The 17,147-nt window shown below is 39.6% G+C and overlaps 1 protein-coding gene across 7 annotated transcripts in view; it reads left to right on the top strand.

Annotated features, from left to right (window-relative positions):
* Nucleotides 1–17,147, top strand: part of LOC108677017 (spectrin beta chain) — a 55,019-nt gene continuing 37,872 nt past the window's right edge. For 5 of the 7 annotated variants that reach the window (XR_001931219.2, XR_001931220.2, XM_047879843.1 and 2 more), the window contains exon 1: nt 1–773. The gene's annotated coding sequence lies outside the window, so the exon portion shown is untranslated. The remainder of the gene's footprint in view (nt 774–17,147) is intronic. The other 2 variants (XM_047879844.1, XM_047879841.1) reach the window with 1 other exon arrangement.

The raw sequence follows: 17,147 nt of genomic DNA, 5'->3' as shown, positions 1-17,147 counted from the left end.
CACGGCTGCGCTCCCCATTTTATGACTGAATATAAGCTCCAGGCAATAAGTCCAGCAGCTATTTCAAACAATCGTTAGTTAAGGAAATATCGGGTTCAGAAGGCCGGATCCCTTGTGGAATCAAGTCAGGAAAGTACCAGGAATGGGCAACAGTCAATGGGCCTAATTCTTCAGGGCCGACAATTCTATTCTATTCTATAAAATCTCAACTGCCTATTCTTGAATTTACTTTTCCCTTTTGCCCAATGGTAATTGAATGTAGCCAGTTAAGTGCCTTCAGATGCACCTGTAAATGAATGATAGATTGCTCCCGGCCCGAGTCTTATCGAGTTCAAATCATGTATTAGTAAAAAACAGGTTTTTATCATCAAAGTAAAATTTTCCGTCGGAAAATACCGCAGATAAACTGTCGTACACTTTACATTTATTTTCTTAAAATTGTGTATGTACAAATGCTTGAAGACCCTTAGAATTCGAATAAAGTTATTTAAAATCATTAAAATTACAGCGAGGATATCATGAAATAATACATTTACTTTTCTTCATGCCTGATGAGGGAAGTTCATCAACCGGGAACTAGTTTGTGCGTGCGGTGCTATAGGTAGTTGTGCGGTCGAGCAGGAACAACACACTCAAAGGGGTGGCAGAGGACAGTGTTGAACTAAACGGTGTCGAGTGAGGTGTGTGTGCCAGTGATTCGTGCTGTCGATGCAATATTTTGGATTCTGGGAAGTTATTTTACTTCCTGTTCATCGGTGATTCGAATTTTTAAAGTAAGTTCATAATGCTACACAGTGTATTGTTATCTGTGTTCATTACTAGTACGAATGCCATTACAAATGTCGTTTTATTCCTTGTCTGTCAAAGAGTTGGCTTGACACTCCCAGTTTCGGTGAGCCGACTCATGGACTAGACTAGAGTTGCCAACTATACAGAAACTTCTTGGGGTCAGTAAATAGGTGGCTGATTACGTCGTGTTATAACCACAGTCAGGTTTGTTATTTTCAATTATTAACATTTTATTAATTACGTTATCTTGTAGAATAACGTAGGAAAGTTCCTCCATCGCTTTGAAAATTGAAAGCGGACGTAGAATCATGGTCTCAAGACATTTCTGCCATGAGCAACTCACACTGACTACGAGGAGCCACTCCCACCGCCCGACGCCGCTGCTGTTCCGACTATTTTTAGTTATGATGCTCTAGCGTCAACTCTCTTTAAATGACTTAATTGACTATTTTACGTGCTTGTTTTCCCTGCTGATCACGTCATTCTTTTATTAGGCCTAATTTGTTTACTGCCTGCGGTAAGTCAGTTAGTGACAAGTCTGTCATAATTTCGTCTGAAAGACTGAAACTTTCTTCGTGTGTGTTGCGGCTTGAATAATCTCAATGTAGTGAATGTACTGTATATAGCTATAGTATACAAAATACCTTTCATGCTGAAAAGGAGATAATTAAATGATCGCTAACATCAGTCTCCAGCCCTGATCTAATAGAATGTCTTGTAATGTTATATGAACAATTTTCGTTATTAATTGTTCTGACACAATGGAGGTCACCATATCGCTGAATAGTTCATAAAATAATAATTACCTCAGCCGTTATCTGCTTCAAATGTTGAACTACTACCCTGAACTGACCTGATCAGATACACTCAATTAGACAATTACGCAAGTTCTAGACTGAATGTCATGCACTAAGGCGTAGGTACCGACTGACACCTAATCTAATGCTGCACCACGCAACTCCCGATACCTGATGTCAGCAATCCGTGCATGTGATCCCTAATCCTTATATTCGGAGATTTTTTGCCGCTCCGGTGACAACTGACATTCTTGCGCTGATGTCTAAAATAAATCTTGCTCTTCGAACCTAAAAGCCACTTTTGATCTGTAGGAAGCTCGTTAGTTAAATTCAATTATTCAAGTGAACATAATTTCTTGCCTCTTAAAGCCGTTCGAATCGTCTTGCGTTGAGCGAAATTCATTGTTTTTAATTTCTTACATTTTTTTCGAATAAGAAGTCCAGCCAGCAAACGTAGTATATCAGTTTGGTGAATCTATTAGTTATGTATATGCTATCTTTAGACTGAAGTACACTTGCCAGTGTTCTGAGTTCAGATTTTTTAATGCTCTATTCAAATATTTAAATTGAATTTACCTGGCTGCTTGACGTCCGACTTGAGTGATGCTAATATGTTTTACACATTTCGTCCGTACTCATTGCCTGGTACCTATTACCTAACCTCTTCTAGCATTAGCTTATTATCTCGGACATAACTCCTTTTGTCAGTGGCGCGGTATCTTATCTACATAACCAAATATTTATTGAGGATAAGAATAACGCGAAGCTATCTTTCGAGCAACTCGGTATAGGGGGGTAAGTTGTTGTGTTTCTGGACCATTATGCTTATTTCAACTTCATGATTATACACCAACTATATATTTGTGCTGTGATAGAAGTTTCATCTCAGCATAATGAGCATATAGATTTTTGATCAACCTTGTCGAACATTTCAACAACATTTATTTGCTCAGATTATTGTATATCTAAAGATCGTACTATCCTTCCCGCTGATTTCTATCGTTGGCTCATTTTAGTGCAGCAGTTTTACGATTATATTTCTGTCATATTATAGACACATTACGCTTTATTATATATAGTATATAACTTCTCATTGCTCGGCTCAAGCCACTCTTCTATGACGGGCAAGATGTCATGGTAACGTTAACCCTCTACCGCCGTATGTCACTCTCCGAGAAAATAACTTCCAACTTGAATTATACGTACACTATTGAGTGTAGCAACCTGAGGACGTTTGTACGCAACAGAGAACATTTTAAAATTGTCGTACGTGGCGCAACCATCAGTGCAAGTCATTTTACGCTCACTAGAACGTATCCTTTTTGGGTAGGCTTGTGTGACAATATTGCTCCGGTTACTCATGTCAGGCAGTAGAGGGTTAATAATGTTCTCTAATAAACGCAGTAAAACGTCAGAATCAGGCTCTTCGCCACTTAAAATATCGCTTCAGTAATCTTTATCACCATTTTTAGTCAATGTATTTCGCTCCATCACTACATAACTCTTCATCACCACATAGCACTTTTTTACCTCTCTGATACATGTATATTACTATCAATGACAATGTATACATGTAGTATACATCAATACATGTATATTACTATCAATGTCGACACAACTCAGCCACGCGCTTCTTCTCGCATCGAGTCGCCGACACGTGTAAAGCGGGTAAAGCCTCCCTGAGTGTCATTGTTGACGTAGTATGAACGCGTTCAAGAACAGACCAGACAAAGTTATGCAGCTATACATATTCAGACTTGAAGCCCTCATCACCCCATGTACCTGATAAAAATCTAGTAACCACTCAATTGAACGTCAGTTTTTAGAAATCTGGTCAAAAAGCAAGTTTTCGAATATCCTTTGAAAAAATCACGAAAATTGTGAGAATCGGCTACAGGCCGAACTTGGTATATTCTTCAGCGCCGACACTACTAATACTATACTATATCATTCTCGTACTGTGTTGTACTAAACCATAATCGTCCCTTACTATGCTATTACTATACTGAACTTTATATACTATACTATTCTATACCGTACTTGATCCGAACGTTACCATTACTATACCAGACTATACTTAGACCATTTACCGATGGTGTGCTCCGACGCGCCACCCACCCACGCTCGCCCGACTCCCAGGTCTGCCACCAGCACCGGAAGCGCGCGCGACCTGTTGTGCGGCGCGCTACTGCCGCGCTGCCTGCCTGCGTGACTGCGCGTTCATTCCCATGCATTGACTTCTTGCTTCAGTTCTAATTGTGCTGACTTCTTGCTTCAGTTCTAATTGTGCTGACTTCTTGCTTCAGTTCTAATTGTGCTGACTTCTTGCCCGTCATATTGAGAGAGTATTGATTGAAAAGTCTCGCGTGCAAAAAGATTTGAGAGTTTATGTCTACAAGGAGCTGAAATTTTTTAGGCATATTGAAACGCAAGCTACGGTAATTAATCCAATAAACTTCTTGGACTGTTGAGAGGCTCTGACGAGTTCCTAGATGCAGAAGCGATGAAGTAGTTGTTTGCACCCGATGCACCCGAACCTATACGCCGTGTGTTTGGAAACACTGTGTGGTCACCAAAACTTGAAAATGACAAAAATTTCGTAGAGCGTATTCAAAGACGTGCAACAGGGATAATTCCAGGCTTGAAGGGCAAGTCTTATGAAGAAAGATTAAAGATTATGAAGCTTCCAAGCCTCTGTTATCGACGTCTGCTTGGTGACCTCATTGAAGTATACAAGTATACTCATGGCTTATACATGTTCTGGAAGGATTACTAGAATCCAAGACAAGAACCAAGCCCAGGGGCCACAGCTATAAACTAAAAAACATTTCGTTGCAATTCACCCACGCGACAACATTTCTTCTCGCTTCGAATCACCGACATGTGGAACAGCCTTCCTGATGACATCGTTGGCGCTCCGAGTATGAACGCGTTCAAGAACAGACTAGATGAAGCTATGGAAAAATATATGTACAGACTTGAAATGCCTAGCACCATATCTAACCCGGTGGAGGTCTGGTAGCTATTTCAAACTATCTTCAGTTTTGAAAAAAAATTCGGTCAGAGACCTGTTTTTAGATCTCATGTGAACAAGTCACGACAAGTAAAAGAATCAGCGACAGGCCACATCAGGCTTATTCTTCAGCGTCGACATCACTATGCTATAACATTGATTTCTTTCTTTGTCATATTGTATTGCTTCCTTGATCCATAACACTGGAATTTTTGTTCCGTCATATTGTTTTAAATTCTAGTGTAAATTTGTTCCTCTGGATTGGCTTCTTGCTCCATGTCTAATAGTATTGCTGTCTTGCTCCGTTATTGTATTATGTTTTCGTTCCGTTATATCATTTTGAATTCTTGTTCCATCTTTTCAAAATTGTCACTACCTTTTATTCTGTCATATTGTTATGACTTGTTCTGCTATTTTGAAATTGTTCCTGCTCCGTCATATTGTCTCGAATTCTTGTTCCATGTCTAATTGTCTTGAGTTCTTACTAGTTCCATCATGTTAAAATTGTTATTTCTGCACCATATTGTCTTGAATTCCTGCTCTGTCATATTGTTTTGACTTCTTTTTTCCTCCATTTTGTCGCGACTACAGTCGTCATCGGAAGTTGACGTGCGAAAATTTTCAGAAGTTACTATGGCCTCATGAAGGAGTTACATGATTACCTTTGATTGTGAGGTTATGAGGATTGTGTGAGGTGATATTATTTGAAATTTTCACTTGAGCGATCGCGGTACAAAAACAAGATCAAGAAGAACCGCGTTAGTTTACATATATGTAGAACAGTAGAAGTCGAATTTTTTGTGGTCGATGTGATGATTTTAATGAATTTTCTGCTAATCTGCCGTCGTGCAATGTTCTGCTAAGCTACCACCGTGCAATGTTCTGCTAAGCTACCACCGTGCAATGTTCTGCTAAGCTACCACCGTGCAATGTTCTGCTAAGCTACCACCATGCAATGTTCTGCTAAGCTACCACCATGCAATGTTCTGCTAAGCTACCACCATGCAATGTTCTGCTAAGACACCACCAAGCAATGTTCTGCTGAGCTACCACCATGCAATGTTCTGCTAAGACACCACCAAGCAATGTTCTGCTGAGCTACCACCATGCAATGTTCTGCTAAGACACCACCAAGCAATGTTCTGCTGAGCTACCACCATGCAATGTTCTGCTAAGACACCACCAAGCAATGTTCTGCCAAGCTACCACCATGCAATGTTCTGCTAATTTTTCAAACTGGATTTAATCATCAGTTTCAATTCATTAACTATACTGGAAAGAAGCACTTGCCATACAATGTGAAGTGATTGTGAAATAATAAATAACCGTTCCTAAGCCGGCAATACTAGAAAGAGACTCAGCCAAGTCTGACTCAGTCAGTCGGACTGAGTTTAAGTTCGAGAATAGCCGTGTTTTATTTACAGTTTTGTGTATTTTCTGACACCGGGTTTCCCAAGATGTGGAAGTTGTAAACATTCTGGAGCCTGTACCGAGATCTGGCAGCTGAAATGATGACAGGTTTATTCGTTTCGATTCACAACCCTGACACAGATCTGAGAACGTATAGTGTGGTAAAAAGTTTGTTAATTTATGCAGCATTGTTAGCGCTATAACTAAATACATTCATTCCGCGTTATTCTGTCTCATTCCGCTGTCCGTGTTCTAGATTTCGATTTATTGATCGTGTATGATGGCGCGCAAAAAAGGTGATGAAGATGGGCAGCGCTTCTTCTATTCATTCTTTTTTGAACTTTGAATATCGGAATAGGTACTTTTTTAGCGTAGGAAATCCGACGAAGAAAGATTTTTGCCTGTTCTCCGTAGGGTTTCAGGCTACCCTCATTAGGTTTAAACTTTGCTCATATCCTGCAACAAACGAGGGGTCTAAGGAAGGAGGGGCTGCCTAATGTGTGCGGCTGAAGGCGTCATTAGTCGGGAGTTTGTCGCATTGGCTGGTCAATTTATGTGCTTTCTAAAAATATTTAATTAAGTTAATTGAATTGTTGTTCGATGCTCGAGTCGGCTTTTGTCATCTGTATAGGTTTTTCCATATTATTTTCGAGAAGGAAATTTTTCCTGCAATAATTTTCAAAAAAGACATTAAAAACAATTTTTTTCGAATATCCCTATGCCGACTGACGTTTTCGGTAGCGACTCAGTAAAGCGACTCGGCAGCACGTGCCGACGCGCGTGCGCTTCTTCTCGTCTGGTCCATCTGGCGCTCATACATTGGCTCTCTGCTGCTCTCGTGAACCTTGAACGGTTCCGTGTGTTTACTGAGCACTACATACTAAACGGTAATAATCAGAACTGTTCATACACACGTAAATAAATAATAAAGGACATAGAGTGACTTTTGTCTGTTAGCTATTGTCCCAATCCCGCTTGTGTGCCTGGATACAATGTTTCCAAAATCTATAACCAATCTTATTCGTCTCTCGTTTTTATGAGTTAGTGAAAAATAATATGAATGTCAATATTACATGTTATTACTCGTATTTTTCAATTTTTGTCCGATACGTTACGATTTTGATGATAATTCTGAGCTTGGTCTTATAATGGAGTCGATGAAATGTGCGTTATTTATCGTTGAATATGTCGGCGTTGTGATGATAAGTTTCTGTACTGTGTTCTCGTTATAACGCAATGGTTGGTCGTGATCGCCACTCGCTGGCTGCGAGCCACACGAGAGATTTGCCAGGCTGCGCGAGTCGCTTGACTGCGAGTAAAAACCTGCCCCCCTGCCAGCTTGCTAGCTGCACCCCGAGGATTCCTTCCGGGCAATTAGGTTATGCCTCCAGATGTGCAGTTGATGCTGTGTGGAAAAATATTGGATCGAGTGTGCATCATGGACGGGAAATTCTGATGGAGAACGCAAATAATTTTTTTAATAACTAAAAAGCATTTTGTTATAAGTTATAAATGTTTGAATTTGCTAACACATGACTCGCCTTCATCGCGCTACGTGCGGATTTCACCTGCGGTAATAAACGCAGACTGCTATAACCCAACGGCTGATATCATGCATGTACAAGTGCTGCATCACCGCCGGCTGCATGTGACACTCCGAAGGTCATGAAAATGTAGTTTGTTCGTTAACATGAGCGCCGATGTTGGTTTTTGTTTGATTACCAATGTTTAATGTTCGATTGGATTTGTTCATAAGGGCGTCATTTGTTCTTTTGATATTTACATGCGTTTATTATTTTTTATAAATGGCGTGGATGTTAGTTTTTGTTCTTTACTATGGCGTCGATGCTCGTTTTGCATTTACAATTTACATGAACATCAGGTGGAGCCGAGAAGCTGTACCCTAGAATTAAGCCAACTGAACCCGGCACCAATTACAGACGAGAAACCGGCCGCTACGTGCGTGTAGGACGCTACGTGTACTTTAGCTAGTTTTGATAGTATGGACCAAGCTTGTTTATGACGTGTGATGAATTAAGTTTCTCTTAGGATATTATGGCGTTCATTATCATCATATTCATCATACACACCGTGGCACGTGACGATAGGCAGCAGCTAGGCAGCAAATGACATGTTTGAACTGCAGCCAATGCGTTGCATGTTTCTGCCTCATGTTCTGGCTTATAGTTTCACGCTTTCAAGCTTCTATGTTGCGAGACTTAATAGTAATTAAATTTATATATTGCAGTCTGACTTTGCGGAAAAGCATCGTTGATCTAACAACCGACAAAAATGTTATAGAGGACAGTTCTTCATAGTTACCGGCCGGCATAGCTCTCGCCGGTCGGTAAGCTAAACCTGTTAAGGTAGTGAGTGTCTGGGTCGGGCTTGCATTACTCATCGTTTGAGGCTTCTTGCTGTTGAAAACGAGTTTGTTCTCTCTAATACTCCCTCCATCCCTCCCTCCCTCTCTCCCTCCCTCCGTCCAACATTCAAGAAAGTTTTTCCATAGGCAGCGCTTCCATCGGTCTGGAAACCATCTTTCGTATTGTGCTACTCCTCAAACAAATTTTTTATTGCATTTTATCATTAAAATTTTTATTGATTTTCGAGTATTGATTATTATCGCACTTTATTCAGAGTTATCGCGTGTACATCATATCGATGCGGCCTTTTATTTTAATCGAGACCAAGCTCGTGAAAAATTTGTCATATTTTGTTTTAGCTTTTAATGTATCACGCACCTTCCTCTCCGTACGGCGTTCAAACGGTCAAACCTACTAATATATCTCCAATTTCTCGTATGACGCATACATTTTACCATATGACGTGCCATTCAGGGTCACACATTGGGGATGATGAATGTAAAATTGTCCCTTTTCACAGGATATATAGGCTGATCTATATCCTTTGTAAATTTCGTTATTTCAATCTGATTTTGCTGGCATTTCCTTCATTTTTCTAACGATTTTAATTCTGAAATAAATTTCACAATCTTTCTTGTGCCATTCACACTGTAACTATATAATAATACGATGTGAAGAATGCTCTTTGCAGAGGATCTTTAGCCTTATCAACGTGAGAGAACCTATTTTTTTTTTTTTTGCTTACATCTTATTTGTCATCAACTATAGTTTTTCCGTATTTATCAATTTTGATATCATAGAGCTTCACAGTAAGAGCTTCATACGTTACTTCTATGGCCGCATCTGGCAGAGCACGCAGGCTTATTGCCGCTCATTGAACTAATTTAAAGGCCTTGTGGACGCCTCCTTCCTTCTGTCGACGCGCCTCAGAGGTAGCGCCCCAACTCACACGTTTCAGTCTCGCTTTATACGAATAGTTCTCGAACAAGAGTTTGAAATCACAGATTAAATTCTTCGTGAACTTACTATTTAAGCAAACTTATGACAGAGTTTGGCCCGGCAAAAAGGCGTATCAATGCAACTTGCAGAAAGGTGTCACTATTTGGACATCATGACCCATTCATTTCTGAGTGTTTTGGTCGTGTACTCCCTGACGATTGTCCGTAGTTGTTGCCAGGGAGTGTTCAGTACCCGTACTGCCTAGCAGACTTCTTAAGTATAAATAATAGTAAATGTGTGTTATAAATATATACTCGATCGTCTTGATGTCCTTGCTGTTGCCAACCTCGCCGTCGTCGACTGGCCTCAACGTGACCGGTCTTCTCAGATCCCGTCAAGTATATATTGATGTCATCACGTCACACTGTCAACTGCTTGTGGCGTAATACTGTCAACTGGTTCTAGTGTAACTCCGTCTGAGTATATAATTTATGTTAAGAGCCTTGATCATTCGTTTTGTGTTCCATATTTTTCTCTTCATCTCTCACTTGATCTAAGCAAGTTCGGCAACTGAATCAACGTACACTATTCGAAATAACCGTCAATAAACGGTCAGACCGGCGTTCTTCTGGCCAGCCGTCCTGTGAAAATAAACTTTCATCGTTTTTTTTTAGATGTAAAACGTGATTTTTGTGTTGAATTGAAAAAAAGCCATACGGCGATTATTGTCATGCACTTGCTGGCTAACACCTGAAATGCCGCTAAGAATGTTTTACGGCAATTTTTCGCTTAAGTTCCAACGACTTCTCAAAAATGTTGAATAAGTGAAGTGATTTTAAATGCTTTTGATTATTCGTAAAAATCCAATTTGTAGAATTCGTTGTTTCAGTGTTTCTTATTTAAAGATATTATAACTCTCCACAAAAAAATGTCGACGAAATACGCAACACATAACCGAGCGTTTTCCTTTGACTTGGCTGTTGAATGTTTTAGGTTTGTTTCTTTAGAACTATTGTTGTCCTTAATCTGTTTGTTAATGACTTTCCAAGCCAATTAACGACGCAGCGAGCTTCATTTGCCTGCGCCGATAACGCGTCTGGCGCCGGCGGCCACAACCATTCTAGCTGCGACCTCCCCATCAGACATCTTATGTTGAATTAACGTTGTTTGGTTGGATCAACGTTAATGTAACGTTGTTTCAACGTCATTTGCGTGGTGGGTCAAGCCATGTTAGTTGTACGGAACGACATAGCAACGAACACGTGACGAGGCAGCACAAGAGGGGCTCCCTTGTTTCGAGAAGATTTTTCTTCTCTGATTTCGCTTGGGAAACTCAGAGTACTCAGCCCGTGTAGCCTTGGATTAATGGAGGTACTGTTACCTTACGAGGAAATCACTGACTTTCCTTTGATTAAGTTCCTAAATAACTGGACATAAGAAGTTCGTCTACATTATCCATGATTGATCACTTCTTGTTCACCTTATCGCATCTGAAAAAAATGTTATTTTAAATATTTGGAGCGTCTACCAAGATGTGTCGAGAATGTCGACAATGACATTGTTCGTATTCCCGTCTAGCCAGTCGTGAAATAATAAAGATTAAATATTAAAACCAGATCAGCGTTTTTTTGGTTTCTGAGTTGGTTCAAAAGAAAAAGTTATTACAATTCCTTATGTTATAATTCTTGATTTTCATTTTTTTTAGGTGCTACGAGATTTTTCCTTATTTCTTCATTCACTTGAGTGAATGCAGCGAACGAAACTGTACAAAAATTAAAGCTTCTTTAAATTTGTTATTAGCCGCTACATCAGAAGGCTAGAGTCTATTTATTTATTGGTTGGTTTTGACTGCACAGCGCGTGGTGGTTGATGCAACGTAGCCTTGACTGGCGCAGCGCTTCCCTGCCGGCTTTCTCTTGCCGCATGTCTGCTATACTTGGTAATGCTTAGCACATCTTTGTGACGTGTTGCTGTACTGCAGTACTGCTGTGCACTGTACTGCAGTACTGCTGTGTACTGTACTGCAGTACTGCTGTGCACTATACTGCAGTACTGCTGTGCACTATACCTGTCTCTTATACACATCTAGATGTGTATAAGAGACAGCTGCACAATACACTAGGTAGACTAGCGTGTTGTCTGCACAATACACTAGGTAGACTAGCGTGTTGTCTGCACAATACACTAGGTAGACTAGCGTGTTGTCTGCACAATACACTAGGTAGACTAGCGTGTTGTCTGCACAATACACTAGGTAGACTAACGCGTTGTCTGCACAATACACTAGGTAGACCAGCGTGTTGTCTGCACAATACACTAGGTAGACCAGCGTGTTGTCTGCACAATACACTAGGTAGATTAGCGTGTTGTCTGCACAATACACTAGGTAGACTAGCGTGTTGTCTGCGTTTACACCTGTGACCAGGATTACCCTGTATGCACATGAGCTTATGTTGTTGACTTGTTGTGTTCTTTTGTCGTACGTGTTACGACCAGTCGCAGCTCTACAGTGACGCCACTTAAAAGCCATTGCCAGGGTTTGTCTGTGACCGCGATGAATGGGAGAGTCGTTGAGTCTGCATGTGGGAAAGCATTCTGAAAAATTTGCTAATATTTTTATTCAGTTCAATTTATTGGTTTTGACTCCCGTGTCGCTGTTTTTACTGTACTGACAAAATAAAGGAAACGCCTGACATTTTGATATCGTAATTTTTTATCGTGTTGTAAACAATGAAAATGTGACATTTTTATGCTTTATTGTGCATTGTTGCTTCTAATTGATATTTTATCCTTGCACAGATAATTTTAGTGAATTTTTGATTCTATATCCTTGGTATCCATAGTATACGTTTCGGACGTGAGTCCACACCAAGTCTAGTTTGTCTGTAACTCGTGTTAAATCTAAAGCCTCTTATAAATTAAAGAAATTCGTTTCATTAATCATTTGTTCGCTCTCGATTATATATTTTTGCATGAATTCCTTGATTGCCTCACGAGTGAGGGATGAGAACTACTCACGAGACCCTCGTTGAAGCCCTCACAGATGAGAGGGGAGGCCGGCATGCTCGGGCAGGAAGCTCTTCTCTCGCTCTGAGGCTCCTTGTGTTGCTGTCGTTTGCGCCTGGTTTCGAGTTATCGTTCATGTGAAGCTTCTTAAGCCACACAACTTGATGTACATATATAGATATTTATTTCGCATCTATTTGGGGCACAGGCCTCGATTTTGACAAGTTTGGCTGAAAAGAATGTCATTTTTGTTAAAACTTTTTAGAGTTTAGTCCCTCTAACTCTCTGATAACAGGTACAACAGTACCTTACCTTTTATTAGTACAATAGTAGGTACCTATATTTACTTGGAGATTCGTGGAGCAGGAGTTTGGAGCATTTTACGTTGCAAGATTTCGTAGCAAGATAAATTATACCGGCCTTATCGCGTGTGTTACCGTCGTATACGGTACGTGTTTTTATACCGATGCAAAATTTGAATTCGGAATCTGCTCAGCTATCTAAGTGATAGTTAATCGATTTTTATATTGATTCAAAATGGCATTCATGAATTCATTCAGTGCTTTTGTTTAATTCACTAACTCTTGTTGGTGCACATGTTACACGTCCATTGATAATGAGGCATGCATAAACGCTCTAAATTATTTGTTACCTCAAAATCCTCTTCACAACTCTGTAAATCAACGGATTATGTCGTATATTCTCGCAAATCTGTTACATCTTATTATGTACCTATTATTTTCGTTCAACTTTAAGCAATACCAAAGAACGTTGTAAGGTCCAAAGACATAAATAATACGGCCAAATCTTCATTTCCTTCAAATATGTGTTGAATTCTTCGTAATTTTCTCCGTCTGTAAAACGCCAGACGCTACAATTACGTGCGCACTATATTTTTATGGGCAGGAACTGATATTTAAATATTGTAGAGTTTTAATCGCACTCCCAGCATCTGACAGTTTTGCGTTGCGTTGCGCTGCGTTAGAAGTAAAGTTTAGTGCGTGTTCGTCGCCTGAGCACGGCGCTCATAGAAATGAGTGAGACTTTGTCCAAATAGCAATGCAATCTTTCTCCTTGTGTGTGGTCATCCTGACTCATTTCTGCTCAGCAAAAAGGTGTAGCAGTGCTACGTTCGCTCTCTGTATATATAATACTGTGGATAAGAAAGTGCGTCGCTATTTGGACAATATGACCCATTCATTCGTATAAGTGTAGGACTCTCATCAAAGAAGCTACCCTCTCCTCTCACGCAACCCTCTACTTAGTTTAATTCCACCTTCCATTAATTATTGTATCCAAATGTGTGGTAAATATTTTAAATGGGTATTTTTTCGCATAATTTTATGTTTGATATTTTTCAGTTCCTTCCCATTGTTTATCAGCTGCTGTCCACTCATTTGATTGAAGGCAGATTGTATTCAAGATTACATTTCTTGTGTGTGATTAGGATAGTGTCTATACTGTGTAGTTCAGATGTAGCCAACGGAACAAGTTTGATTTACAGTTTGTAGTCCAACATTAACTCTTCTTTCCACGTTACCTTTTAACTTAGCAATATACTTGAAATATGACGATAGGAGCATTTCAAGTAATGCTGGTCCAAATCTACTGTAGAAATTATACGCATTTTTCTTTGCGTTTACTGTACGAGAATTCATCGTATGACAAACATTGCAATATTGGAATTTCGTTATAATGTTGGTATAATCGGGATACTATTTGTCCTGTTATAAACTGTTGAACAGTTAACATTCTTGGAATGAAAGGAATGTCTGGAGTAAATACTATAAAGGCGCTGTCTGACGTACGTATAACTAAATCTTGTCTCAGTCTGACATAACTAACTAATAACTAAAAAATCAGCGAGCCATATAGTCAGTCTATTACGCCCTTTTTCTGGGCCCAACTGGACCAGGATGACCCACATAAGGATAAAATTTGCATCGCTATTTGGACATTGTCTCACTAGTTTCTTTGAATGTACGTTGGCTGCAGATCTGCTATCATCTCACGATGCGCTTCACTGGTATTCGTTGTTAGACCGAAAATATGACACATTCATTTTCCTAACAGTTCGTCGTTTGTTTCAGAAACATCGTTTTTGAGGCTTGAATTTTACGAGTGTGGTCAGTGAAAAGTTTTGGTCACATTCAATCCACTTGTCAACGGACACATTAATCGTTTTCTGTGATATTCGTTTCTGAAGGCAACCTAATAAAAACTTTCCGTTAGCATACAAAACATTTATTTACTTGTGAACAAATTTCTAGATCCCTTCTAGATTTATAAAGATAACTACACCCTCTTTCCGAACGATATCGAAGCGTCAGCCAACTAATGATGATTGGGTTAATTCGTCGCATCACTTTTTTTAATTCAATACTAATTTTTTAATATTTCTCTCGAGCGCCGATGTTAACGAATAAAATGAGCAAAATCGCTTTGGTGAGCCCATCGATGTCTCCTGTAAGATGTATTATTATTTACTTTAATCATTTGAATTTTCGTAGAACACAATTTTGTCTGTGAGGCTGTTGGCTCTTGAAGTTTTCCCTCGTAGCCCAATTAAATGCGTCATAATAAGCATGTAACCCTCTATTCAAATGCTGTCAAACATTGATAAATTGACATAGATGGTTAAATATACATTAATTTATCATATACTCTAAAACGGATAAATTTCCGAGCGCAAAAGTTAATAAATTCCTGAAAAGTTAATAAATTGCATGTAGACACAAGTTTTCCCAAGAGGCTTAGTTTTTAATATCCTAAAAGGCCTAATTTTCCCAAGTTTATTCCTAAAAATGGATAAATCACACCAAGTGGCTTTATTTGCCCCCAGTTTGCTTGCACCTGAAAATGGATAAATTACCCCGAGGGGTTTATATACCACAGTTTGTTCCTGAAAATGGACAAATTAACCCAAGTGGCTTTAATTATCCCAGTTTGTTCCTGACAATGGATAAATTACCCCCAAGGGGCTTTATTTACCCCAGTTTGTTCCTGACAATGGATAAATTACCCCCAAGGGGCTTTATTTACCCCAGTTTGTTCCTGACAATAGATGAATTACTCTAATAGGATTAATTTCCCCTGGTATATGTGAAGCGCTGCGCCTAAACAACCCCGACGCAGGCGCCAGGGGTGCGTGCGTGTAGCTCGTTGCTTGCTCACGGCAATAAATATTCTGCCGCTGCTCGGCGAGCGCAGAGCTGCTACAGTCAGGGGCGGATATCGGGGCTGTGCCTGCCTTGGGCTTACAATATTTCTTGCGGAAATAAGAGTATTTCTTGCGGAAATAAGAGTATTTCTTGTGGAAATAAGAGTATTTATTGCGGAAATAAGAGTATTTATTGCGGAAATAAGAATATTTCTTGCAGAAATAAGAATATTTCTTGCAGAAATAAGAATATTTCTTGCAGAAATAAGAATATTTCTTGCAGAAATAAGAATATTTCTTGCAGAAATAATAGTATTTCTTAACTATTTCTTATTTATTTCAAAGAATACTTCTTTATGGCGTCTCTACATTAGTGCTGAGTTTTTGACGCGGTTTTCACAGAACCTTATATTAAGTTCATTGGTGGTCATAGCCTAACAATCTAACAATATCATAGAATTTCTGAAATGTGAAATGCTGAAATCTAATAATGATGTTATATATGAATAATACATATAATCTTAAGTTTTTTGTCTGTTAATATCTTGAACTGATTCGCATTTGGCACCGTGTTTATTACAAGAAATAATCTTCATTGAAGGCAAAATGAAACGTTAAACATTTTGTATGTTCCCACTAATGGTACTAAAATTAAGCCCATTTTGGTATATTCCCATATGTCTGTGACTTGCAGTGAATTTTAAATTTCAATCAAACGAAATTGTGTCTGCTTGATGTTGTTGCTAGGATTTAGTCATTCATCGAATGAATCATTGACGAGCTGTTCTGACGATAAGTTTTGGGACGATGCTCGCTTTTGTTCCGTGTTATGATGCGAAATTTTTCCGTTATTGATGAAGTATGTTCATGGAAGAAGAAATTAATTGCTGAAATGTGAAATGAAAGTAATATATGTTTTAATAAACTTAAATTGATTTAAATATGTTCATGGAGGAATAAATAAATTAATGCGCCGCGTGTTCATGAAAATTTGATGGTGCATTAGTTGTGTTAGATAGCTCGTATAATTAAGAAAAAACGAATGGGTCATATTGTCCAAATACTGACACTTACTTGCCCTCAGTAGGAGCAGTGAGTGGACGTAGCACTGATACTGGGTGATCATGACCCACACAAAGGCATGAAATGCATCGCTATTTGTACAAGTGTCACTCATTTTTCTGAGTGGCTTCTACTGCCAGTTTGGTGCATGACCATTGAGGGGGGGGGGCGGTGACCCCCTCCCTCCCCCTGGTCGCCCTATGCTGCTTCCCTCCATTGAGGGGGGCGGCGACCCCTCTCGCCCTCCCCCTTGTGTGGCTCCCCCTTTATTGATCCGGCGGCGTCACCATCGTCGTCCTTCACCCACACCACCTACATACAATCCATTGTTGAACTAAAGCTCACAAACAGCATTCAATTATACTCCTGTGCTTTACGCTTTGTTTTCTATTTCCCTCTTGATTCTTGTTTATTCTTTCATCGGTTGCTCTAGATTGCATTAATTGCAACATCAGGAAATAAAGACGCTGTGGTATTTCGTTGGCGCCTCCCAGCCTCCTCGCTCTCACTTACAGTCCGATATGAGTCCGCTGCCAGCCATGCTCCTACAAACGTCACGTGATAGCTTGAATCGTTCATTATCCAGAAATTTGAAGCAGTTAGAG

Source organism: Hyalella azteca, unplaced genomic scaffold (assembly GCF_000764305.2).
Source record: "Hyalella azteca isolate HAZT.00-mixed unplaced genomic scaffold, Hazt_2.0.2 contig3946, whole genome shotgun sequence".
In the NCBI taxonomy this organism is placed as follows: Eukaryota; Metazoa; Arthropoda; class Malacostraca; order Amphipoda; family Hyalellidae; genus Hyalella; species Hyalella azteca.
Note: the sequence above shows the minus strand (reverse complement) of the source record. Positions and strands in the feature narration are given on the sequence as shown.